We start from the raw sequence: 27,820 nt of genomic DNA, 5'->3' as shown, positions 1-27,820 counted from the left end.
TTAAAAATTAATGAATCGATGCAATTTTACATCTATTGACCAACTTAAAATGTCAAGGTTGGAGGAGGAAAGAACACTAAGGAGATGCAAATCTTGTTATGCAAGCACGCAGGCACGGCTTTGTCGGACACTTGACTCTGAACACTCAGCTCTCAGCTTTCGTTCCTGTCTTTTTAAGTTTTATCTCCTTTAATTCTCTTTAGTGAACACTGGATGTCATATCCATTTATAACACCTCGGAAAACATCCCGGTCTGATTTAGAAACGTGTGTGCGTGCTTGTGGGCACTTCCAGTTACAGAGATCAAATCAGGCACAGAGAGTATTTATTATTTAAACCAGGGCTCAGCACTTCACTTTCATTCAGGGCAACGAGCACAGCTCTTCAGGGCTGAGCTCCTCAGCCAACTCCAAGTCCCACCAGGATTCAGTCCGTACACAGATCTCCATCTTGCACTAGTTTTTGGGTTTTTTTATTTCCTAACCACTCACTAATGAGGGAGGGGATTATTTTTATTTCCTTACTACTCCTTAATGAGGGAACATGCCCAGAGGAGGCCACGGAGATGATCCGAGGGCTGGAGCCCCTCTGCTGTGAGGACAGGCTGAGAGAGTTGGGGTTGTTCAGCCTGGAGAAGAGAAGGCTGCAGAGAGACCTTAGAGCAGCTTCCAGCTCTGAAAGGGGCTCCAGGAAAGCTGGGGAGGGGCTCTGGATCAGGGAGCGCAGGGATAGGAGGAGGGGAACGGTTTTAAACTAAAGGAGGGGAGATTTAGACTAGACATAAGGAAGAATTTTTTCACCATGAGGGTGGTGAAACTTGGCCCAGGTTGCCTGGGGAGGCAGAGGGGTCCCCATCCCTGAAAACATTCCAGGTCAGGTTGGACGGGGCTTTGAGCAACCTGATCAAGTCAAAGATGTTCCTCCTCCTGCAGGGGCACTGGACTGGATGACCTTCGTGGTTCCTTCCAACCCAAAGCATTCTATGATTCTACGTCAGTACTAATGCATTTCCCCCCCATCGCCACACGCAGTACCTGTCTCCAGGAGCCCCTTTTGCAGAGGCCATGAAACATCTGGCGCAATTATCTGCCGATTAACACGGGGCAACAAATCAGTTGGGTTTTTAACCACCTAGACAGAATGGCACAGAAATACTGAGATTACTCGAGGTTAGAAGCATCTATCCATGTAGGTCTGATGCCGGCAAATAGCCATGTTTTACGACTTCAAATTAGCTAAATTACTGTTCACTTCAGTGGCAGTTTGCTTAATTGAAAGTACAGAAACTACCAGTACAGTGGTAGTTTGGTTAATTGAAAGTACAGACTGAAATTCTCAGTAAAGTCCAGAGCTCTTAAGAGCCTCAGGACTTCTCCGTTGCATTTGCGTTGGCTCCCGGTTAAAGTTGGCATGGCAAAGGTGAAAAAAAGAAGTAAGTCCTCAACCTCCTCGCTCTGTGATAACGAAAAATATGTACATTGATGGTGGTGAAATCACCACTTCAAAAAGCTACAGAAAGAGCAGAAGGATGCCCAGCTGGCAGCAGCACTGGCCAGAGGCACCTGCTCCTACCTGGTGGACTTGCCAAGGTGAGCAGGACACAGCCCGGAGGACGCAGCCTCCATGCGCTGCGCTGTTTTCTACAGTAATATCTGCCCGCCTTAAAATATAAGGAAATCTTAGAATGAATCACAGAATCGTGGAATGGTTTGGGTTGGAAGGGATCCCAAAGCCCATCCAGTTCCACCCGCTGCCATGGGCAGGGACACCTCCCACTGGATCAGGGGCTCCAATCCCCATCCAACCTGGCCTGGAACCCCTCCAGGGATGGGGCAGCCACCACTGCTCTGGGCAACCTGGGCCAGGGGCTCCCCACCCTCACTGCAAAACGTTTCTCCCTAAGATCTCATCTCAATCTCCTCTCTTTCAGCTCAAAACCATTCCCCTCCTCCTGCCCTCCCTGATCCAGAGCCCCTCCCCAGCTTTCCTGGAGCCCCTTTCAGTACTGGAAGCTGCTCTGAGGTCTCCCTGCAGCCTTCTCTTCTCCAGGCTGAACACCTCCAACTCTCTCAGCCTGTCCTCACAGCAGAGCTGCTGCAGCCCCCAGATCACCTCCGTGGCCTCCTCTGGACCTGTTCCAACAGATCCGTGTCCTTTTAATCAAGAACTTCGGGTGCCCAGATGTGGGAATAAAGTCTGCATGCATCTGAACAACAGGCTAAAGTGTCTTCTAATTAGTTCATAGGAAGCACTGATGAAGGAAAAATCTTAAAGAGAAAGGAAGGCTGAATTTTAAATGAATTAAGGTGATCAGAATGATCTGCATTATCTTGTCCTATAGATTAATTTGCTGACTACTTTTTTTTTTTTCCTGGAGGGCCTTTTAATTATGCGTAGAAATCTCATCAAATACAGATGAAGAAGGTCAGAACAATTAGTATAAAACAAACACTTCAGCATAATGATTATTTTCGCAACAATCAGTTAGCAAGCTCCAAGAACGTTTGATGCATTTCAGACTAAGTCGTTATCAGACTTTCCAAATAATCCTAACAACGATTCCGCAAATCGCCAAGCTACGCTCCCGGGGTGAGGCTGGATTCTTTTAACTGGATGTTCCTGGGGGGTCAGATTGACTCCCCGTACCGGCCTCACTGAAGGAACTGTGACTTGGCACAAACTGTGCTCAGAAAGGTGCTAAATAAGGATAAAATAAATTGATATTAATGCAGAACGTATCACTCTCCACAACTGCCTGAAAGGAGGTTGAGGTGAGGTTGGCATTGGTCTCTTCTCCCAAGTCAGAAGTAATAGGATGACAGGAATTGGCCTCAGGGGAGGTTTACACTCGACATTAGCATTGGAACTTCCAGTGCTTCGTCACTATTTCACTAAAGAAATTGTTCCTGATGTCCAATCTAAACATAAGGTACGTGAAGCTCTGTGTGTGACACTTCTCTCCTGTCCATGGAAGCGTCCAGCAGAGCGGTGGCGACCACGGGGGAAGCGCACACAGAAATATCGTGCAATAAAATCCCAGACAGGGGATTTTGGAGACCATAGGCATCAGAGAGACATTGGAAATGGAGTCAAACCTCCTTAGCTCCAGAGCATGTCAACATCTACCTTTGTGCCACGCTGAATTAAGGGCATGCGGGCTGGGGAGGGGCCACAAAAAATGCCTCAGCTTTTTCTGTCAAAACGGGGTTTCACTCAACTGGAGAACCACAACCCCAGAGCTGGCAGTTCAGGGGCTTTTCTTAATGACGCATAAACCCCTCCTGACCTCCCACCATGACCATTACCTCACCGTAGCCCTCATGGTGCTGCAGGTGGTGTGGTCACTGCTTGGGAGGATCCAGGCTGTGTTTAATGTTGGATGCGAGATGTCCTGTGCGCGGTGGATTCAAGCTGCGGACGTGTGGGATCCATCACCAGTGCTGAGAGGTCAGCGGGCGCCCAGGAGTCACTGAATATTAGAAGAAACGAGAAAGCTTTTCAGGAAGGCACCACCCCCTCGGTACGATGGGTTTCACTCCCCACCCTCCCACCAGGCACATGGGATGTATTTTAAATATCTGAGAATAACAATGGAAAATGCCGCTGTGATGCAAAGTAAATGGGTATTTGTACGTTATTACTGTTCCAGGAACGACCTCTTTGTACAACAACATTGAGAGACAGATTGTGCCTTTAGGGTCTGCTCCAGAGCACACTGGGAGTTGATGTGAATCGCTCCACGAGCTGTAAGGGGTTGCACTGGGCCTTTACCGGGGCTGTTCATTGCAGAGATGTGGAGGACAGAGGATGGAAAGGCGGTGAGAGGGAAGGAGAAGGATGGAGGACACAGGGACGCTCCCCTGACACAGCTCCACGCCTGTGGGCACAGTCACAGCCCAGCAGTCACCAGAAGTCCTGCCGCTTTGGGAAGTCCTTGCTTCTGGAAACGGCCGAGGCAAGGGCTTCGGCAGCCCCTGGGTGGCTGGAAAGCTGCAGTTGCCATTGGCCACACGGTTGTCCCAACCACCTGCTCATGAACCACCTCCTGTGACTTTTATAGTTTGTACAGTCTTGAAACGGTTTGTAACTAATGTCTTTTTGATTTATGCCACATTAATACAAAGTCACCAGGCAAAAGGTAAATGAGTTTTCAAATAGATGCTGTAAATGCCCTTGATTAGAACCATAGTTAAATTTTGGGAGCGAGCTTATAACTGGCTCATTAGCCTTTACCTTGATTTTCACTAACAGTGCACAAACCAAAACACCACAGCAATGGTTTTCTACAACAAAGAGGACAAAGCAGCTACGTACGCCTCGGCACCCTTGAGTCATGAAATGGTTTAAGTTGCAAAGGACTTCAAAGCCAATCCAGTTCCGCCCCCTGCCACAGGCAGGGACACCTCCCACTGGATCAGGGGCTCCAAGCCCCATCCAACCTGGCCTGGAACCCCTCCAGGGATGGGGCATCCACCACTGCTCTGGGCAGCCTGGGCCAGGGTCTCACTACTCTCATGGTGAAGAAATTCTTCCTAACGTCCAGTCTAAATCTGCCCCTCTCCAGTTTATATCCATTTCCCTCCCATCCTATCCCCACAAGCCTTATACACAAACCCACTGGGTTACTGCCTCCATCATGTTCTGCTCTTATACTCTTGGTACATTTTTTCTTTCCAGATCTCAGCCATCTCGTTGCCTTCCTTGTTATTTACAAATAACAAGAACCCTGAAAGGAAAGGAGAGCAGAGGATCCTGTCAGCTACTGAGCTGTACAGTGAGGAAGTGATTAATCCAGGTTTGAGCCACTTAATTTTCAGCCAACATAATGAGTACATTTGTTTTGCTGTTCTTTTAAGCTTTCTTGTCAGGGATACTGTGACATCCTCTGTGTTAGAAGATGAATCTGTTATGAAGAACTACTTTTCATTGGCATTTACTCAATCAAACTTGACATGAAGGCAGCATCTGTCCAATAATTTTTTACTTAAAGTAAAGTCATTATTTATAATATCCAGCTCAACCACAAAACCCATAAATCTTTCTGAAAGCCAGCTAGAGTGACATTGAATACTACTTATTTTTAATCAGAGAAATGTCAGAAGGAAGAGCTCTGTAGTGGTTACACGCTGATATCACGGAATCATGGAATGGGATGGGCTGGAAGGGACCTCAAAGCCCATCCACTTCCACCCCTGCCATGGGCAGGGACACCTCCCACTGGATCAGGGGCTCCAAGCCCCATCCAACCTGGCCTGGAACCCCTCCAGGGATGGGGCAGCCACCACTGCTCGGGGCACCCTGGGCCAGGTGTGTTCTCTTATGATTGAAGGGAGGGGTTTGAATGCAGCACAGACAGCAAAGGAGAGAGTCAGTTTGATGTTCTGTACGCACAGGACCACCAGAACTGTGGCTACTGAAGCTCACAGAGAAGAGGTGGGATGGTGATACCCGGCCCACAGGCTGCACCTCTGCCACACAGGCTGCATGCTTAATTCCATCAGTCACATCTTATAATTAGATCCATTACACTGTCTATCTTATCATGGAATGGGTTGGGCTGGAAGGGACCTCAAAGCCCATCCAGTCCCACCCCTGCCATGCGCAGGGACACCTCCCACTGGATCAGGAGCTCCAAGCCCCATCCAACCTGGCCTGGAACCCCTCCAGGGATGGGGCAGCCACAACTTCTTTGGACAAGTTACTTCTTCTTAGAAACCGAAAAGCCGTGCCTACGAGCTCTCCCAGCACAATGTTCCAAAGAGAGAGCAGCCACGCGCACAGCAGAGCCGTCATCTCTCCATCACTCACTGACCACTTGTTTGAAAATGAAAACATTAGCTGTTCAGTCCCTGCTCCCTCTTGAAGCACAGATTGGGATCTAAGGTTTTATGGGCAGTACGTGGCTCGGGCAGCATTTAACCCTTTGCTCCCACAGCCGCCGCCTCAGGGACGCTGAGACACTGTCAGGACTTCTTGCCACATGAGCTTGGTTTTTGCGGCACTCTGTCTCGACACCAGGAATGATTGAGATCTTTTCATTCTTAAGCAGTTCAGAGAAGTACTGACAGTACAATTTATCAAAAAATATATCTTGCTAGCCAAACCTGGTTGGGTTTTTTTCAATAGACTTATCAAAGCAGATTCAAAGAATCTGTATTATATCTGGAGTGAAGTGGCAGATACAGTCTCGGAGAAATTCTGCCTTGAAAACTAATTAAATAGGCTTAGATAGAAGCACTTTCATGTGGGTTGGAAATTAATTGAAAGGCGGCATACAAAAGGTAATGATGAATATTAATGTGCTGAGTTGGTGGCAATATCTAATAGGGTGAGATTTTTATCTACTGTGGACAGGGAAATATTACAAAAAGACATTGAACTCCATGTGATTTTAAATAAAGAAAAAAATCAGATTAATACACCCATAGGCTTGGAAGGAAACATGCTTCACAGAAGCGTGGACTCCTAAAACGAGGGAAGATATACTGACTGCAGCCAGTTAGGACACAGCGGTGGATGTTCAGGGGGAGCACTGATTGCTTGGGGCTCTGGTCTTCCCTTCATTCATGGCCGTGCGCTGCCCGGACTGCTGTAAACAGAGCTGCTGAGAGGGACCTTTGATGAAGGGTGTGTTTCTGGATGAGAAAGTTAACATGAGGAGGCAGCGTGTGCCTGCAGCCCAGAAACCAACCAATCCAAAGCAGTAGCATCAGCAGGGCCAGGAAAGGGATTCTGCCCCTCTACTCTGCTCTGGTGAGACCTCACCTGGATCCCTGCATCCGGTTCTGGAGTCCTCAGCACATGAAGGACAGGGAGCTCTGCAAACAAATCCAGAGCAGGCCATGGAGATGATCTGAGGGCTGGAGAACCTCCCATATGAGGACAGGCTGAGAGTTGGGGTTGTTCAGCCTGGAAAAGAAAAGGATCCGGAGAGACCTTAGAGCAGTTTCCAGCACTGAAAGGGGCTCCAGGAAAGCTGGGGAGGGGCTCTTCATCAGGGAGGGCAGGGATAGGATGAGGGGAACGGTTTTGAGCTGAAAGAGGGGAGATTGAGATGAGAACTTAGGGAGAACTGTTTTGCTGTGCGGGTGGGGAGGCCCTGGCCCAGGGTGCCCAGAGCAGTGGTGGCTGCCCCATCCCTGGAGGGGTTCCAGGCCAGGTTGGATGGGGCTTGGAGCCCCTGAGCCAGTGGGAGGTGTCCCTGCCCATGGAAATGGATAGGCTTTGACACCCCTTCCAACCCAAACAATTCCAGCTGGTCATAAGATTCTGCTGTAATCAAATGTGTTCTGAGTGTAAATATACTTAGACAGGAAGCTTGCATCTACTGATGTCTGTGGTGGCTCTATTAGGTCCAAAGCGCTGAGCCTGTGTCCAGTATCACCTCTCCTCTGCCAGCAAACTTCTTTTCACAGCCATCAGCAGGTTCCTAACTGGTTTTGCATTGCTCCAATGCCAGCTGACCCGCTAAAAACTATCAGTGACATCTCTGCTTCTTTTAAACTGGAAACTTAGAGGGCGCAAGTAAATGAAGATGGAAAACAAGTCAAGGGAAACCAAAATTAACATCACTCTTCCAAGATCACGTAGGCATGAATATGTATGGAACATTGTAGATTTGACTGATGAATGACCCGTAACTCATCAGAAGTAATGGCTTACACTGAGTAATGGAAGTTCCTCTTTCAAGATCAAACATGAGTCACTTAATGCCTTCCACATCACGCCACACAAAAACCTTTTGGCTCTTTAACTTAAGCACCGTTCGCTTTACAAGAATCAAAAAACCCCGGAACTGTTTCTGGTTTAAATATGGTGCCCTTTTGGTCAAATAAATGCTCCAACCTCCATTTCCTTGCATCATCCTTGGCTTTGCTGGTGTTGCTTTGGAAGTTCTTGGTTCAGAGGTGGGGAAGAGACCAGGAGAGAGAGTAGACATCAAGCAGGCTTTCCTCGCACTGGCAGGGATGAAGAAAAGACTCGGCCAAAGGAGCTCAGACATTGGTAAAACCCAGTTAGTACTGTGATCGATGCTGCTCAGATGCTCTGGGTGCCTGCGGACCCACACAGGACGAACAATCGACAGCACTGCCCATCGCATTCCACGTGTTTAAGAAGCTGAAGGCATTCTCCCCACGTTCACGCACAGTTTGTCTCTCTGCAGTGGCTCAGCCACAACAATGAAACCAGAACCATCGGGGTCTTTGCAAAGCAACAGTTTGGATCAGGTCATCAGTAGATGCAATGGTTCCCCCAGACTGGTTCAGTAGCGGTAACTGGTCAAATCCAGACTCGCCCTTTCTCATCAAGAAACATACAGGAATTCTGTCCACACAAAACCTTAACGGAATAGGACGCATTTTTCTGCATTTGCGCTGGAAAGTAGTGACACTGTCCCACATGGTTTTCACAGAATCATGGGATGGTTTGGGCTGGAAGGGACCTCAAAGCCCATCCAGTGCCACCCCTGCCATGGGCAGGGACACCTCCCTCTGGATCAAGGGCTCCAAGCCCCATCCAACCTGGCCTGGAACCCCTCCAGGGATGGGGCAGCCCCCACTGCTCTGGGCACCCTGGGCCAGGGCCTCCCCACCCTCAGCGTGAAGAATTTCTTCCTAATATCTCATCTAAATCTTCCCTTTTCAACTTAAACTCGTGCCCCCTCGTCCTGTCACTCCTTGCCCTCGGAGAAAGCCCCTCCCCAGCTTTCTTGTAACGCCCTTCAGGTACTGCTCTAAGGTCTCCTCAGAGCCTTCTCTTCTCCAGGCTGAACAACCCCAACTCTCTCAGCGTGGCCTCATTGCAGATCTCCTGAACAATCCAAGTTTGGGCATTTTAATCTGTCTCTCTGCCCATTCCCTTTACACAAAGCTCTCCACATCATCATGTCTGTCTGCTAATGTCAAGCTCCCCTTGGGCTGCCCGAGGAGAAGGAAAACACGCAGAGAGCTGAGGTGCCTTCTACCTTCTCCGTGCTCCATGCACCTCAGCTCCTCATGAATCCTTCCCTTCTAACCGAGTATGCTAGACGATATAAAGAAGGCCTCGCGTCGTTGCTACCTTTCATTAAGTAAAATTGATTTTGTAAAGGTAATTTTCTTAAGGAATTCAGGAAAACCTGACGCCAACGCCACCCGAGGTCACTTTTTCTACTCAGGTTTACAAGGCAGCACTGGCAAAGCCACCGCAGAATGGTTTGTGCTGCACTGCATCGCATTTGCTATTTGATGGTCTGGTAACACTTTTAATAGTCTTGAATGAGCATTTAATTTAGATTTAATAGGGCAGCTTCTCTGCTGTAATTAAATATCAATTGATTGTTAAAGGAGTACTTGCTAGATTTAATATATAAGAGACAAACCTGGCTTGCTGTATAATTAACTCAGAACACAACAATAAAAGTGTGATTTAACTTCTAGAACACAGAAGCTGTAAAAAAGTTCATCAAGTTAGCGGACATGAGAGGAATCAAATTCAAAGCATGTAAAAAAATGTGTTTAATAATGACCCAAAGAGCTATTAATTAGTTTGGTTAACTATTGATGATTTTGACCTTTGATGTGGCGATTCCTTGGAGATGGAAATCAAACAATGCAAGGAGCCGTTCCCACCAGGCAGGCAGGCGACCAGGAGACGCTGTTCTTCAAACAGGTATAGGAGAAATGTCAGGCGTCTAACGGAAGCTTAATGTTTTTTTCTGCACTAATAGTTAGTGTTTATCGCATCTGCATTTAAAACTTCAGCCTTTTAAATATTTAACTTCACCATAATTCACAAATAGGTAATATAATTCCCATTCTATTTTTCTACTATTTCCTTTTGCCATCATTCACGCAGGGTTTTTTGCACTTAAAAAAGGAACAACCAAAAAAACAGTCAGAGGAAGGGGTTTGAGTGTTAACCACAAAAAGCCATCCATTCACCGCGAATCCCGGGTTCAGTTTTGGCCCCTCACTCCAAGAAGGACATTTACGCGCTGGAGCGAGTCCAGAGAAGGGAACAGAGTGGAAGGGGCTGGAGAACAGGGGTTATGAGAGGTGGGTGAGGGACCTGGGGGTGGTTTAGCCTGGAGAAAAGGAGGCTGAGGGGAGACCCTATCGCTGTCTACAACTGCCCCAAAGGAGGTTGTGGTCAGGTGGATATTGGGCTCTTCTCCCGAGTGACAGGTGATTGGACAAGAGAGAATGGCCTCAAGCTGCACCAGGGCAGGTTCAGGTTGGACATCAGGAAAGATTTCTTCATGGAAAGGGCTCTCAGGCCCTGGCAGAGGCTGCCCAGGGAGGGGGTGGAGTCCCCATCCCTGGAGGGGTTTAAAAGATGGGCAGATGAGGTGCTCAGGATCTGGTTTAGCAGTGGACAGGGACGGTTGGACTCAATCATTTCAAAGGTCTTTTCCAATCAAGCGATTCTATGATCCTAACCTGTAGACCATTAATCCTACATCAGAGTCAGCCTCCACCAAATCAGCTGGAGAAAAATAAAAGTACAAAGGATGCAAGAACTCCGAAATTCACCTCAAAGCATGTTCACAAGGCTGGCTTTGCCCTCAACTTCCATTACCTACGTAAGGCCCCTCGGTACTGACTTATTTTCTCATTACATGACATCACCAAGACTCTCCCCACGACTCTGCCGCCCACATACGCTTTGCAATGTGCTTGTGAAGCGGTGACCGTGCCTGTAACAGCCCTTCCTTTCCCGAGCATATGCTACACACTGCAAACAACCAACAGCAACAGCAACAACTCCTCTCCTGCCCCGGGGCCCTGGCACAGGCTCCACAACCTGCTGTCTACCAGGCATCCGCAAGCATTTTTCTTCCACCTGAATGCAAGGAGGCAAAGTTTTTTTTCCAATAAATGCTATATAAAATAATGCAGTTGTGACTCCATTCTGGGATGCCCCCATGAATTGGCAGCTGCTTGGCGGGACACGGTGTGAGCAGAGCGAAGCAATGCCTGCGTCCACTCTCTCTGACCTTCACACATCATAGAATCAGAGAATGCTTTGGGTTGGAAGGGACCTCAAAGTTCATCCAGTCCCACCCCCTGCCATGGGCAGGGACACCACATCCAGAGCGCGTCCCCAGCTTTCCTGGGGAACTTTATTTCCTAGGAAAAATATCCTTGTTCAACCCATCCCTAAAAGCCTGGCCCTTTAGCACACATGCTTTTAGGACAAGGAGGGGCTCTCACTAGAGACTTTTACATCTCCTACAGCGATGAAGCCCTAAACCAGATAAAGCCTCTAAACTCTACCCTAACACTGAATAATAATGTGAAAATGTCCATTAAGGGCAAAAATTACCATAATTACTCACTGCAAACAAAAGCAGAACTGAGCAATGTTCCCCTGGATGGGTGGAGAGAAAAATCTGTCAACTCATTCCTCCAGAACAGTGACCACTAAATAACACAGGGGACAACTGCTGCAGTGGACAACTTGTTCTGCCTTCACAGACGAGCTTTTTGTCCTAAATCACCTCTCAGTCTCAACTACTCAGTGTAAAAACCAAAATTAAACAGAACACTTACCTGGCATTACTTTTAGCACAACAGGAACGACACACTTGGAGGTTTATATTTGATTTGGTCTCTTCTCCCAACTGACAGAGGATGGGATGAGAGGGAATGGCCTCAAGTTGCACCAGGGCAGGTTCAGATTGGACATCAGGAAAGATTTCTTCATGGAAAGGGTTCTCAGGCCCTGGCAGAGGCTGCCCAGGGAGGCGGTGGAGTCCCCATCCCTGCAGGGGTTGAAAAGACAGATGAGCTGCTCAGGGATCTGGTTTAGCAGTGGACAGGGACAGTTGGACTTGATGATCTCAAAGGTCTTTTCCATCCAAGCGATTCTGAGTTTATGATTTTTAGGACGTGCTCGCACAAGTTATTTCTCCCCCCAGCATTCATGGAAAATGAGCACCGACCTTCTGCAACTCACAGGACACAATTTACCAAAGCATATATCTTACTTTCACATAGTCCAGAAATAGCAAAGCTTAAAGGCTTTGCAGCTGAGAACCGAAGCGCTACAGCTCTCTGGAGAGTTAATGCAAAACCTCCCATTGACTTTTAGAGGCGTTCGAGCAGATCCCGGGTTGGCTTTATCATCTACAAAGGGAAGATAATTGAGATTTCCAGAAAATGGGCTCAGCATTATTTTAACACCATAAATATTTCTGCTCAGAAACAGTAGACTTTGCACGTTTCGCTCCCAATCCAAAGATAAAACTGCTCCCATAAAAAGAGACTTAGTTAAAATGTTTTTTTGGAGAAGGTCCCACCTTTGAAAGATGCATTTCTGAGGGTATCTCAGAACCGACTTTCTCATCTGAGATCACCTCATTTCCACCACAGTGGTAATTGCTCATTTCATTACTTTTTAAGTATGCAGTAACTTCCTTTCTCCTTCCTCTCCTCCTGCCAAAAGCCTTCCCACTCCTGTCTTTATAGTTACTTTTCTCCCCCACCAACCTTTTATTATAGCAAGGAAGTAATTAAAATCCAAACATTTTGAGCATTGGCACAACAGGAAAGATATAGATCAAGAACATAACATGAAAAATACAAAGATTAAGGTTCTTGCACCTTAACTGGAGCTTCTTTTTCCGTAGCACTCAGCAGGGCCAACCCCAGCAGCTTTAACCCTCTCCTTCAGAGGTGCAGGATGAGACGTCCTCCTGCTGGGACTCAGCCCAGGGTGACGGGGCTTTCCTCCTACTGAAAGAGAACGTACAGGAATGTGTTAAAATGCAGGAATCGGATTGTCAAGCTGAAAGCGGAGGGAGAGAAGGCAGTTCCTTAAGTAAAGGAATTTTAATTTTTAAAATTATGCAGTTACTCAGAATTATTTCAGAGAAATCCAAGTCCTCAGCCTTCACGGTGCGTTTGTGCTAGCTTAGCAAACTATTTTTGCACCAGTTTTTGCTTATTTTATTTATTTTTCAAGATAGAGACGTTACAATCACCAGAAGAACTTTTGCTGACCAAACTCTAGGAAAACTCTCTCCTTCTCCAACCCCCTCAAAAAAAGATTTACCGTGAAAATGGGTTCTTTACTTATTTGAATACCTGCAGGGATAGGAGCTGGATTCGACAATCCTTGTGGGTCCCCTTCCAACTCAGGACATTCTGTGATTCTACGATTTCAGGGATCTGGTTTAGTGGTGGCGTGGCACAGTTAGGGTTATGGTTGGAGCAGATAGGTTTGCAGCTGGACTCGATGATTTTGAAGGTCTTTTCTCACTCAGATGATTCCCTGATGCTATTGTTTCGATATAGTAACAACCTCATTGAACCACAGAACCACTGAGGTTGGAAAAGACCTCCAAGCTCATCCAGTCCAACCGTCAGCCCATCCCAACTGTGCCGACTGAACCCTGTCACAAAGTGCCATGGCTGCACATTCTCTGAACCCCTCCAGGGATGGAGACTCCCCGACTGCCCTGGGCAGCCTCTGCCGGGGCCTCACCGCTCTGCCAGTCATGAAATGTTTCCCAATATCCAAACTAAACCTCCCCTGTCACAACTTGAGGCCATCTCCTCTCATCCCACCCCTTGTTCCTTGGGAGAAAGCATCACCCCAACCCTGCTGTGTTTCTCCTTTATGAGTGAAAATCCACATACATAGAAAATTAGAGCCGTACAAATCAGCGGTGGCTGGGTATTCCCACCGCCGCTCTGATTTCCCCCCTGGCCTGCCTGTCCAGAGGTCTGGAACACTCCTGTGAGCGGGGAGCTGGGCTGCAGCCTCTCGGCTAACGAGCGCCTTCGTTAGCATTCACTTAACATCAGCAGAAATGAAGCTTCCTCCTTTTTCTTCCTTGTGCGAAGAACAAACAAAAGCTTTATTATTCTCTGCATTGTCTGCAGAAGTCAGACAACTCTTTGGCTTCAACGAAGATCAAATATTAATGTCATATTCCAAGCAGGATTTTTGAAGCTATCAGCATCTCATGCTTATTGAAAACCGTGGCTGAAGAAAACCCTTTACAGCGAAGTCCTTTAAAGTGTGCGACGCTCGCAGATGAAAACCAGTGGGTTGTTGAATGAAATTGTTGAAGAAATCGGGGGAAGCTATGGTAGGGCAGGCAGAATCCCCTGCCGCAGAAACCAGCGGAGGAAGGGATTGGTTCTGCGATACGGAGCTTCAGAAACGAGCAGGGGAGAGGCCAGGCTTTGCCTGGTCCCCGGAGTGCAGCCGCCACGGTATCAGGCTGGCATTAAACCTAATGCCATCCCACAGCCACCAGCTTAAGGGAGACAAGATGTGAGAAACAGTGACAGCTCCACTAAAATCACCCCTATCAATTTGCCGGCTTCAGGCGCTGAGGGTGATTTCCAGACAACAACAATTTCTTTTCTCCCTTTTCTTTTCTCTCTTCTCTTTTCTTCTCTTCTCTTTTCTTCTCTTTTCTTTTCTTCTCTTTTCTTTTCTCTCTTCTCCTTTCTTCTTTCTTTTTCCTCTTTTCTCTTTCCTTTCTCTTCACATTTTCCCAGCTCTTACCTCTTGTGGCGGGGGGGCTCCTATTTTGTTTATACTCACACCAAGCCCCGTTCCACATGACTGCTCTGGAGGATGGGTAAGAGGGAGGATGAAGACCCCAAGACTGGGACAGTCCTCCAGCCTCAGAGAGGAGGTGGGGGGAGATTTCCTAGAGAAGTGGGAGCATTTTAATGCTTTTAACTTGGTGGGTTTTGGTTTTAGCATCAATGCCTTCCCAGGACAGTGAAGTGCTGCCTCTCGTTGGAGAAGCAGCGTAAGCTCCAAAAGAAATCTCTTCTGGGGTCCTACAAACATCCCCTGAACCAGAAGACACTGCAGACCTCCATCAGCTGCTGAGAGGAGAAAAAAGAGCCTTCATTCCTGGGTAAAGGTTGGTTCCCATCTCTTCCCACTGTTGCCTAAGGAGACCTTGAGGTTGGTGGCCATGGCCAGGCTGGTGGCAGCATCCAATCTGGTCAGGCAGAATCCTAAAGGGGCAGGACACAACCTTCCTTCTGAAACAGGGACTCTGGTTGCACCTGATGCTTGTGAATATGACGAGATCGCTCATCCTTTGCTCTTGTACCAACTACTCCAGCCAGAGGAATTCCAAAACAACATTCCATAAAATCTCTAGCTGGACCTTTCTACTTGTGTAAAGGTTTGGGAGCTCCTACCTGGAGCATCCTTCTGAATTTCCAGCAGCTTGTGTGCCGTAACACCCGACTGCTCATTTTCTTCCAGCCACCATCTAGTGAAATCTACCATCTAAAATCATCCTGCACAGAAGAGTAAGAGTTCGTGCGGTCCAAATTAATTTGATATTCATGAAACTATCATCCTCCAAATCTTTTCCAGCCTTGAAAGAACAAGTGTGGTCACCCAAATGTCCACCACCCCACCTCCCTGACCACATCAGAAGCTGAAAACTCATGCGAAATATGATGAAAAGCCGATGAAAAGACAAGCACTGGGTCAGAGCAGAGGTCCCTCCACGGTGACCTCTTGTCTCCAACCATAGCCATGGCTAACTCAGCTTCTAGCTTGGAGATCTTCTGCATAGGAGGTGTGACAGAAGCTACCGCATACACTACAAACCCTATTTTGAGGGACATTGGTTCCTCTTCGGAACTGTTGGGAATAATAAAGCCTATTTAAAGTCTTTGGAGAACGGTGTTATGATTTACAACAAAAGAACCCTCCAGTCTTTCAAGAAGGGACCACAAACACAACACGTATCCCCACTCAGAGGTAGACCTCTGGAGGTCCTTTGTTTCTGAAGAGGAGTACTTTCATTAGGTTGGCTGCTAATTAAAGGGTTTTTTACATCACTGGGTAGGCAAACACATTTCTTCCTCCCGCTGCCTCCATCGTACATCACAAAGAAACCAGAACGCTTTCTTTCAAAGTCCTTACAGCTCTGCAACAGCTGAGATCACAGCAAAATAAAGGAAGAACAAAGTTATAGCGAATGTAAATATTAGTGAGAGACTGCACTTCATCTTCCTTTTCCGTAGGGCTCTGGAGAGACGGCGCTGAGCCATGGATCTGCTGCTCTCAATCGTCAAAGCTCCGCAACTGCATTCCCCGCAGCGCGGTTCCCCGTGGGCTGCACTGCATCCCCCAGCCGGGCAGCGCACAAGCCTCTGGAGTTCCCTTCCTCCCCAAAAAGGAGCCCAAAAAGGAGGTGTTGGTAGGGAACAGCACCAGGCAGCATTAACCCTTTAACAACCACCCCCCTGCAAAACTCTGCTATGCTTTTTATGCTCAGGCAATCTGCATCTCACGCTTATTTTCTTCCAAGGACACAGGCAGCGCAGGAGGAATCGCAGCTGTAGCAGACTGGGGGAAGATCTAAAAGTCCCTTTGCCACTCCAAAGCAGTATTTTTGCCTTTGGGATGACTCAATTACTTCTCTTAGAGTAGACCAGACATACAGAAGAGGGTGGGGAGGCCCTGGCCCAGGGTGCCCAGAGCAGTGGGGGCTGCCCCATTCCTGGAGGGGTTCCAGGCCAGGTTGGATGGGGCTTGGAGCCCCTGATCCAGTGGGAGGTGTCCCTGCCCATGGCACGGGGTTTGAACCAGATGATCTTTAAGGTCCCTTCCAACCCAAACTATTCTATAATTCTACGATTCTGTGATTCTTCACCATCCACTCTTATCTGGGCTTATTTTTTTTTGAGCCACGCAGCATTACACGAACCTTGAAAATGCTACCAACGTGGTTCTGCAGCAAAGGATCCTTTCATGTCTCTATGAATGCTGGTGTGGAACACCAAGTCTTCTCTGGGTTGGCCAAGTCTTTATGGGAATCAGGTTAAAGCAGCACCGGACAAGGAGTCCTCTCCATCTCCAAACACTTACAGTGCAGACAGACCTTCAACAAGAGAAAATGCCCCTATTTCTTAAAGCGAGCAGTGTGACACAGCAAAACTAAAGGCCCCTGTCAAGAAGGAATACAATTTGTGCAGAATACAGGCATTTACCTCTCACAAAGCCATCTCTAAAACCTACTTTATTCCAGCAAGATGTCACGAACACCATACAGGCCTCAAAGTTTTTACTATCCATCTCCTGTTCCCGATGCGCTGCCACCGGTGCCCTTGTCTAGCAAATAATAAATAACATTCAAAATAATAAATGAGTCTGTCTTCCAGATGGATATGAACAACGCGGGCCCCCTCGCCTTGTCTCAGAGAGACGTCTCGGGGAGACATCTCAGTGTGCAGAAAGCCACAGCCCTGTCTGCAGCTCCTCCCGGTTCTGCAGATGCACACAGGGGCCGTTAACCTCTTCCTTGGCTGCGGCTCCCATTGCAGGACGAGCGTCCTGGTTTCTTTTCCCATTTACAGTTTTCTCTTTCCCATTTATACAAGAGCTGGATTTGCACAGCTCGGTTTCCAGATGGGCATCGGGGTGTTGGTAAGCAAAGGGAATGATGACAAACCCACATCACCCTCCCGTTGTCCCTGTGCTTTCTGATATCACTGTTTCACCCTCTGGATCCGCAGGGATACCCTCAGCACTCAGAGCCTCCAAAACCAAACGACAGTGGGAGGTGGTCAAGAGAGAGCTTTAGCAAAGAAGGAGATGAGACAGGAAGAGCAATCTTCCAAGGCTTAGTTCCCTTCAGAATCCTAGTGGACCTAGGGTTTCAAAGCATCTCTGCGTTAGTAAGATACGTCATCCCTTCACAGAGAGGTAAAAGTATACTATATGTACTTTAATATATATTAAATATACGTTATATATATTACATATTTTATATAATATATACTTTAAACATATCTATAAAAATACTTTTCCATGGAGACGGAGAGAGAAGCAGAAGACAGAGGAGGAGAGGAGAATCCTAGAAGGGTTTGAGTTGGAAGGGACCTCAAAGCCCATCCAGTCCCACCCCCTGCCATGGGCAGGGACACCTCCCACTGGATCAGGGGCTCCAAGCCCCATCCAACCTGGCCTGGAACCCCTCCAGGGATGGAACAGCCACCACTGCTCTGGGCACCCTGGGCCAGGGCCTCCCCAGCCTCACAGCAAAATATTTCTTCCTAAGATCTCATCTCAATCTCCTCTCTTGCAGCTGAAAACTCTTCTCCCTTGTCCTTCTCCCTGCCCTCCCTGATCCAGAGCCCCTCCCCAGCTTTCCTGGAGCCCCCTTCGGCACTGGAAGCTGCTCTAAGTTCTCCCAGAGCCTCCTCTTCTCCACCCCAACTCTCTCAGCCTGTCCTGAAGGACAGATCGCAGATGAGGATCCAGCCCAATCGCCACATTAAGCACGTACCCGTCATGCCAACTCCTCTGCCAGCCTGGCACTAATATTAAGTAAGAAAAATCTGGCTTTTAGCAGCACGCATGAGTGCTTCAATGACCTTAAGATGACATTAATTTGTTGTGGCTTCTTAAAGTAGATTTCAATTATTGCGGATTTTTTAACACCAATGGGGGAACCGGAGAAGGCTGTCAGTGTTGGCTGATTTGAAATGTGATGTAATTATCATCAAGCCTTAGCAAAGGATTTTAAATTAAAGACAACTTGGTCTGTAAATACTTTGTGTCTAGATTATTGTTCTCTTTTCCTAATGGCTTTTGGCATAGGCCTTGTCAGTGGTTTATTGTACAACCCTTTGGCTGTGACAGTGGCTTCTATGAATAAATCATACACTTCGCTAAGCACCAGACGATGGCAAAATGCAACAGCAGATGAAATAAGCAATAAAGAACCATTACAGCTGCCTGTTCTCCTCTGCAGGTTTACATCACCATCTGATTTAATTTCCTATTTGTAAAGGCGCAGCTCACTGCAATGCCACTACGGAGTAAGATCAGAACCGGTCGGTCACACGGGCACAAAGGGAAAGCGAGGCACCCGCTTTGGTACGAGGCATTTACTCCCTCAGCAAGGTTGGTCAGCATCTTATTTGTAGGCTCCGGTCAGGAAGATACTGGAGGGTTTAGAGGATAAAATATCTTGGGTATATGAGTGCCACCACCACAGACCTGTGTGTATCCTACAGCTTAGAGCAGCTTTTACCGTGTAAATGAAATGCAGCTGTGGAGGGGAGGGGATAAAATAGACCTGCCCATGCACTTCTGGATCTGGATTCAATGGTGACACTGAGCTTACCTCTCTCTGGAGCAACAGCAGTTGTTGCTCTGGCACTAAAGACAATCGGAGAATCACAGAATCATTTGGCTGGAAAAGACTTTTCAGACCATTGAGTCCAACCATCCCTGTCCATTACTAAACCAGATCCCTGAGCACCTCATCTGCCCGGCTTTCAAACCCCTCCAGAGATGGGGACTCCACCCCCTCCCTGGGCAGCCTCTGCCAGGGCTGAGAACCCTTTTAGTGAAGAAATTTTTCCTGATATCCCATCTGAACCTGCCCTGGTGCAACTTGAGCACCATTTCCTCTCATCCTATCACTTGGGAGCAGAGCCCAGCACCCACCTCCCCACAACCTCCTTTGGGGCAATTGTAGACAGTGATGAGGTCTCCCCTCAGGCTCCTTTTCTCCAGGCTAAATAGCCCCAGATCCCTCAACCACCTCTCACAACCCTTGTTCTCCAGCCCCTTCCCAGTTCCATTCCCTCCTCTGGACACGCTCCAGCACCTCAATGTCCTTCTTGGAGCGAGGGGCCAAAACTTAACCCTGAATTCAAGGTGTGGCCTCACTGATGCCGAGTCCAGGGGCACAGTCCCCTCCCTGCTCCTGCTGGCCATGCTGTTTCTGATCCAGGCCAAGATGCCACTGGGCACTGAGTGACAAATAGAAGAGATTTGCTGTGCGGACCTGGAAGAGGAGCAGCTCTGCCTCTTAAACTCAGAACCTCAGTGTGCCCCAATGACAGCAGCAACCTGAAGATTCTCCTCTTCAAAGCACGAAACAGCAAAGCTACACAGCTTGGTCTGGGATACAAAGGATGAGAAGAGGAAAGTCAGGGTGTAACTCAGCCTCTGTTTGCTCACCCAGTGCCCTCTTCCAGCTCAATGCTTTCCTGACACATCAGGCCATGAACCCGGTCCTCTGGGTAACTCAAAGGCAAAGCTTTGGGGACAGCACCAGAAACAAAAGCAACTGTAGTAGCAGCAGCTGTTCTGCAGACTTCTCGTGGAAACGTGGTGCTTAGCAGAATTGATTTTGGTCTCCAGTCATGCTCCCAAGTTCTCTTTCCAGTCATCCTTCACAAACGCGAGCGGCCGTAACCGTGTGCACAGTTTTGCTGACCACATCTGTTTCTCAGCAGACGTGCAGTTATGCCTCTCCTCTCTGGAGGAAAACACCATCCGTGACATTCAGTTGTTGTTGTCAAGGGAAAAAAAACAGGATAAAGAGAAGGAAAGCAATCCCAGACCCAAGTTTGCTGAAGTGCAGTTGCTCGCCTTTACCCCTGGCCGCCCATCGGGCAGTCAGCTCATCAACAACCGTGCCAGAAAGAACAAATCCCTGGGTACGCATGGAAATCTGGACTTCCAAGGCCTTCCCTGCTTAGGGATATGATTTAACAGTGGACAGGTATGGTTGAAGTTGATCTCAAAGGTCTTTTTCAACCTAGGGATTCTATGATTTGCATGACATCGGAGACGATCCCAGTGGGCAGCAGGGAAACGAACGCAGCAGCATAGGGGTACCTTCCCTGCTCCCACATAATGACTAGTGAAAGGCTGGGATTTACTTTACAGATAGAAACATCGCTTCTACCAGAACTGCCTCCCACAGGCTCCTCTTCCTCCTCACAGAGGAGAAAAGTGTCCCAGGGGAGCCTTGGCCAATACACGTGGCTTTATTATAAAGGCTCTACTTCTGCTCACGTTGCTTAGTTAGCACAAGCATCTGCTTCATTTGTTGGATGATCATCTCAGTGGCCTCCTCTGGACCTGCTCCAACAGTTCTTCCTGTCCTTTCTAGGGTTGATACCACTCCGTGTGTAGCTGTGAGCTTTCCATTTGCCCATCTTTATCTCAGCTCCACTCGATAAAGATTATATTCGGAAAGGTTGGTGCCTATGTTTGAACTGTAATCAAGGAATACCTCCCTGGACCACCGTTAGAGCTCTAGTTGACCCTTGCAGAGAGGAAACTATGTGCAGAAGCTCTTTGGGAACTGTACGTGTTTTGCTCCCCAAGGAAGTTACAGTGAAGCAAACAGCAGTGGTGCAGCATTAAAAAAAACACCTTTGCATTGGTAGGGATTTGACTGCACCAGGAATTTGTGGCTTCGGACCATGTCGTGTCATCGCCCATCGCTCGCACGCTCCCCGGGTTCCGCATTTCCATACCCGCGCAGTCAGCTGCGGAGTTTGCAGGGCAGGGCTTCACCCGGCTGCAGTAGACAGCCACCAACAGAGCCTTTGGCAAGCAGAGCACGGGAAAATACAGGTTTTTCAACACACAATGCAGCTATGACATGGCCAGAAGTCACAAATGCGAGTGCCTTCCTACTTGACCCTGCCTTTGTGCTTCTGTCTTTCTGCTTTTTCTTCTGCTTATAGCACTCTCCTACGTTCTGTTTTTCAGAGAGCTGATCCACTTCTGGCTTTATGTACAAACCCTTTCTGCTCTGAGGCAATAAAAGAGCTCATCATTCACCCACCGTGGCCTCACACTATCCTTACTGCTCCTCTGCATCGGGATGGAACGTAAGCGTGCTCTTAATAGCATTTTTAAAGAACTGCCAACTCTCCTGAACTCCTTCTTTTCATATGGGCTTCTTTCCAAAGGATCTTACCTAACAGTTCTCAGTTTATTGGAATTCACTCTACTGAAGGTCATTGGAAGGTTTTTTCCTTGGTTTTGTGAAGGTTTGGATTTTTTTCCCGTTTTCTACACTATTTATTCTTCCATAGCCTTAGAAGAGAATCACAGAATGGTTTGGGCTACAAGGGACCTCAAAGCCCACCCAGTTCCACCCCCTGCCATGGGCAGGGACACCTCCCACTGGATCAGGGGCTCCAAGCCCCATCCAACCTGGCCTGGAACCCCTCCAGGGATGGGACAGCCACCACTGCTCTGGGCACCCTGGGCCAGGGCCTCCCCACCCTCACAGCAGAGCATCTCACCTCAATCTCTCCTCTCTCAGCTCAAAACCATTCCCCTCATCCTATCCCTTCACTCCCTGATCCAGAGCCCCTCCCCAGCTTTCCTGGAGCCCCTTTCAGCACTGGAAGCTGCTCTAAGGTCTCCCCACAGCCTTCTCTCCTCCAGGCTGAACAACCACAACTCTCTTACCCTGTCCTCATACAGGAGGTGCTCCAGCCCTCGGATCATCTCCATGGCCTCCTCTGGACTCGCTCCAACAGCTCCATATCCTTCCTGTGCTGAGGGCTCCAGAACTGAACCCAGGGCCCCAGCACCTTTTTGGGGGTGGGGTAAACAGCCAGGAAATTAACTCCTCTTAAATCCAACTCTTTTTTTTCCTACACTCCTTCCACCTGGTCCTTTTAAGATAAGCAGTGCTTGTGTTGCAAAGCCTTACCTGGAGAAGGAAATGGAAGCGATGGAATCTCAGTTCCCCTCATGCACCTCTAGCTTCAATTCTTTTCCCATTACACTTTAAAACCGAAGCATTCAAGCAGGAACAAATGCTGAGAGGAGACGAGGCAGAGCTGTGCTGGTGACCTGATCCATCGCCTCAGTTAAATGACTTTGTCTTGTCTTTCTAAACGGCGCCTTCTGCCTGCGACATGAGACACCTGCTCTCCGCAGCGAGAAGCGACGAGGAGGCATTACCCAGGGCTCACCCAGCACGCTGGAAAAGAAAGGGTTACAGAGGGGCTCAAAGATAGGAATTACCAGGGACATCAGAGTGTGGCATCAAACCTTCGAGGAAAAGGTCCCATAAGAGAAATATTTCTGAGTAGAAAGGACCGTAGATTGGAATGTAGGGAGGGGGAATCCTTCCATGACCACAGAGAAATTATTTTAGCTTGGATTCTGGGTTCTATTGGCCCTCGCTGGCGATTCCACAGCCACAACCAAAACCGCATTCTCCACTGCGATAGTGGAGATCACGACACAAACAGGCGGTTGCAAATGGGATTGCTTACACCTTGGAGACAGCCTTTCAATTAGTCCAAAACCGTGACACAATTCAGCAGCTCCAGGGGGTTGTAAAGCAGCCACAAAAGACACTTTGACCAGGCCTTAATGAATTTTCTGTTCTGGGTGGCAGAAGAGGAGTGCGAGGCTGTGGGCTTCTCATCTTCAAAGTTTGTCTTTTGTACCATGGCACTTATAAATTTTAAGAGCATCTCATGTAGCTCCAAAACACCAAACGGAGAAAGTGCATTTGGCGGAAGGCTTTGAATGTCAGCACGATGTTAAGAATGATAAAATCAGTCGCCAGGTTTAGCGCCTGCTGTTAACTCCAAAAGCATTGGGTGCTGGAAGAGGTCAGGTTTGGTTTCCTTCTCAATAAAAATTAAAGACATTAAATCATGGACCCATAGAAAGGCTTGGGTTGGAAGGGGCCTCAAAGCCCATCCAGTCCCACCCGTGCCATGGGCAGGGACACCTCCCACTGGATCAGGGGCTCCAAGCCCCATCCAACCTGGCCTGGAACCCCTCCAGGGATGGGGCAGCCCCCACTGCTCTGGGCAACCTGGGCCACTGATTCTACAATTCTAAAACTGTATCCCCAGGAATTCCCAGTCCTGGGCCCATCACTACAAGAGGGACATTGAGATGCTGGAGCGTGTCCAGAGAAGGTCAACAAAGCTGGGGAAGGGTTTAGAGCACAAACCTTAAGAGGAGCGGCCGAGGGCCCTGGGGCTGTTCAGTCTGGAGAAGAGGAGGCTCAGGGGAGACCTCACGCTCTCTACAACTGCCTGAAAGGAGACTGTAGCGAGGTGGGGGTTGGTCTCGTCTCTCTGGTCGCCAGTGACAGGACAAGGGGAAATGGCCTCAAGATGCATCAGGGGAGATTTAGGTGGGAACTTAGGAGGAATTTCTTTACTGAAAGGGTTGTCAAGCATTGGAAGAGGCTGTTCAGGGACGTGTTGAGTCCCCACCCCTGGAGGTGTTTAAAAGACAAGTAGATGTTGTACTTCGGGACAAGGTCCGGTCGAGGATCTAGCAGGGCTGGATTGATGGTTGGACTCGATGATCTTAAAAGTGTTTCCCAACTGAAACCGTCCTATGATGCTATGATTCTAATTCCAAGATCTCCAAGTGCAGTGAACTAGGTACAAGCAAAATTAACAGAAATGTCACGCATTCAATTAATTCAAACTTACATGAGCAATAAATGCATCATTTGCATTAGTACTAACACATACAATTTAGAGGCATGTTTGGATATGAATCTAACATGATAGCTTTAGTAAGTTAATTAGATAATTGCAAAACATACTAATTGATTTTTAATTACAGAGAGTGAAGCTTGCAGTGGAGCCAAGGCTGGCAGACTTCTCTGTCATTAGAGTACAAAAGGAACTTCAGCAACGCTTCAGCATCCTCAGACTTGGGTGTGCCCTGTTTTCTGTATCTTTTTCCCCAAGTCATTTGCAAACTCACCAAGATTTCCCCACCCTTGGATTTTCTTACTGGTTCTGACATCTTCAGTCAAAAGAGAAGATTAAAAACATCCCAGGAGAAAGATATTTGCACACATTAGCTTAAACTCAGTTTTCTGCCCAAAAACATTAAGTTCAGGACCTGGATCTAGATGATCTTTAAGGTCCCATCCAACCCAACCCACTCAATGACCTGAAGACACCACCTCGACAGATCTGCCACCACGAACAACTTTCAGTTTCTGCTTTGATTGAGGCTTTACCAATTTTTTTGAGACAGTGCATATTCATCCCTTGGAAGTCATCTCCAGTTCCTACACACAAGCACCACGAGCAGAACCCTCAAAGAGTTGGAGATGGAATTCATTAGAGCTGCACATCCCATGTCCCCACAGTTTAGGGCAGTGGCACATGAGGCGCAGTCGCCACTGAGGTGGCTGAGGAGCTTTCCTCCCCATCTTGCAGAGCAGCCTTGAGGAGGGAAGACTCAAAGTGCACACACCAGAGCAACCACAGGTCTGGTTTTGACCCATGCAGACAAATCCTTGCTCGGGAAGCACAGCAGTGAGGCTGATCCACCATACAAAGCTGAACCCTTCGCTAGGAAGACGCTCCACTCAACTTTGTACGCATACAGGCTTCTCCGCGATGAGCGCCTGTGCCCATGCTGATGCTCGCAGATGCTCAGCAGCCACAGGGGCGCAGATCCAGCCCCCTCTCCCTCCTTAGGAGGATTTGGTCCTCCTGCACCGTGCACCGCTCGGTGCTATTTCAGGAAACTTGACCCCAAAATGAACTTTCCCAGACTGCGCAGCTCGCTCCGGATTCCCAAGGGGTAGCAACACTGGATGGCCAGTAATGAAACAAGCCAGACGTGCAGCTGTTTGCTGTCAGTGTTCGAGTCAACGCAGGGACCTGGATGTCTTGAGGTATGTTTTACTCCAAGTAAACAAATTAAGATTTGATAGGTGATAGGATGAGAGGGAATGGCCTCAAGATGCACCAGAGCAGGTTCAGATTGGACATCAGGAAAGATTTCTTCACTAAAAGGGTTCTCAGCCCTGGCAGAGGCTGCCCAGGGAGGGGGTGGAGTCCCCATCCCTGGAGGGGTTTGAAAGCCGGGGAGATGAGGTGCTCAGGGATCTGGTTTAGTAGTGGACAGGGATGGTTGGACTCAATAACCTCTAAGGTCTTTCCCAAGCAAGTGATTCCATGATTATCACATCAATACACCTGAGTGGAAACCCTTCTGCTCCACCCGCTGCTTCACCGCTGAGACCAATGCTAAACCCCTGCGCAGTTGTAGAGATGAATTATTTTGTGTTGACCAATAGGTTTAAGCAGCTTCTCTACCTGATTTTCTTCTCACCCACCTACGTTTCTGCCCCTGAGACACCTCAGGTAAGAACTTGCTAAATGCTTCACCGAAGCTCAGCTGACCTCCTGGACTGTGATTCCCAGAAGAGCTTTTCCAGCTCAGAGGAGAAAACCGGGAGGCCCAAGGTGACTTTGATGGCGCATTTTTAGCGACACTCAGCAACTGCCTGTGTGTGGGTGGGCAAAGGCCTTTAACAAACATGACTTGACTCTAAATTCAACACGTCTGTACCTCAGCACATCCACACGGATGCCATTTTCACTGTGTCAATAACCTTGCCTGGCTTTTTCCCCCCTCTTATTATTTTCTTTAGGATTTATTAGGCAATACCCCCAAAATATCCTAAATTATTAACCTCCGAGTAAAGACAAGGAAATATGAAACCCCACCTACCGGCACATGATGCACAAATAGAAGGCGAGGTTCTACCGGGGGTATCCTCACCTGCTCCTTTTCTGTCTTCAAGACATGAAGCTACCGTAGAGCTGCAGTTTTCAGGTCAGCACAGCAGTGGGAATCTGACACTGCCGCATCGCCAAGAAAGCTCCCGCTGGTGTAAGATGTTCAATACCCAAACTTATATTTGTTCAATGAAATAGAAGAAGACACCAGCATTTGTAATAAAAGTAATGGGCAATCCTATTGTTTCAATACAGGCTGGAGATGAATGGATTGAGAGCAGCCCTGCGAAGGCCTTATGGGTTCTCATAGAAGAGAAGCTCAACATGAGCCGGCAACGTGTGCTCACAGCCCAGAAACCAACCGTGTCCTGGGCTGCATCCAAAGCAGAGGGACCAGCAGGGAGGGAGGGGATTCTGCCCCTCTGCTCCGCTCTGGTGAGACCCCACCTGGAGCTCTGTGTCCAGTGCTGGAATCCCCAACAGAAGGATGAGATGGAACTGTTGAGATGGGTCCAGAGGAGGCCCCAAAAAAGACCAAAGGCCTGGAACCTCTCCCTTGTGAAGGCGGGGGGAAGGTGGGGTTGTTCAGCTTAAAGAAGAGAAGACTCTGAGGAGACCTTATTGCAGACTTTCAATGCTTAAAAGGGGCTGATAAGAAAGATGGGGAAAAGCTTTCTAGCAGGGCCTGTAGAGACAGAATGAGGGGGAATGGTTTTAAACTGAAAGATGAGAGGTTTAGATGAGGTCTTAGGGAGAAATTCTTCATGCTGAGGGTGGGGAGGCCCTGGCCCAGGTTGCCCAGAGCAGTGGTGGCTGCCCCATCCTTGGAGGGGTTCCAGGCCAGGTTGGATGGGGCTTGGAGCCCCTGATCCAGTGGGAGGTATCCCTGCCCATGGCAGGAGGGTTGGACACGATACCTTTGTGGTCCCTTCCAACCTAAACCATTCTATGATTCTATGATTTAGCAGTAGACAGGTATGGTCAGACTTGATGATCTCAAAGGTCTTTTCCAACCAAATGATTCTATGAAATAAAAAAGTACAAACCCAACCTGCTCTTGCTGTTTGTGCCTCTTGAAATCCATCGCCAACACCTGGGATGAGAAAGCTGCTCAGGAGTCCAGAGAGAGCTGCAGCCCCTCTGTGGTGCAGCCCATGCCCCGATGCCGCCTGCACCGAAGCTCCCTGGGGAATTACTGCCCTGAAAAATGGGGCTGTTGCAGCGACTGATGGGCAGCTCTTCAATGGTAGATTCGTACTTGGGAGTAATGCCGTTAATGTAAATAATTTATCACCAAGGGATTTTATTTGACCTATAAAATAAACTCCATTGCAAACGTTACAAATGTGTGAAGCTGTGCAGGGCCATTTAGAATCGCGGTGCCAGCAGCCGGCAGACAGCCCCAATGCCTCACCGGCACGGAGAGAAGCCCTGAGCTTGCTCAGGAGCTCCAGCAGGACTGTCGGCACAGACTGATCTACACCAGCAATGCTGGAGACGTTCTGTGTGTCCTGAAGTTATTGCTGCTCACAGCGATGAAT

At 48.3% G+C, this 27,820-nt stretch overlaps 1 long non-coding RNA gene across 3 annotated transcripts in view; it reads right to left on the bottom strand.

Moving 5' to 3' along the window:
• Positions 1 to 22,720, bottom strand: part of LOC128852291 (uncharacterized) — a 33,069-nt gene extending 10,349 nt beyond the window's left edge. Inside the window, exons 1-5 of one of the 3 annotated variants that reach the window (XR_008450034.1) lie at positions 22,463 to 22,720; positions 12,588 to 12,719; positions 11,535 to 11,746; positions 6,766 to 6,909; positions 3,306 to 3,469 (exon numbers count right to left, since the gene is read on the bottom strand). This is a non-coding gene — a long non-coding RNA (uncharacterized LOC128852291). The remainder of the gene's footprint in view (positions 1 to 3,305; positions 3,470 to 6,765; positions 6,910 to 11,534; positions 11,747 to 12,587; positions 12,720 to 22,462) is intronic. The other 2 variants (XR_008450033.1, XR_008450035.1) reach the window with 2 other exon arrangements.
• Between the last annotated feature and the right edge of the window lie 5,100 nt (positions 22,721 to 27,820).

Source organism: Cuculus canorus, chromosome 5 (genome assembly GCF_017976375.1).
Source record: "Cuculus canorus isolate bCucCan1 chromosome 5, bCucCan1.pri, whole genome shotgun sequence".
Taxonomy (NCBI): Eukaryota; Metazoa; Chordata; class Aves; order Cuculiformes; family Cuculidae; genus Cuculus; species Cuculus canorus.
The sequence above is the reverse complement of the archived record's forward strand: the minus strand, read 5'-3'. Positions and strand labels throughout refer to the sequence as shown.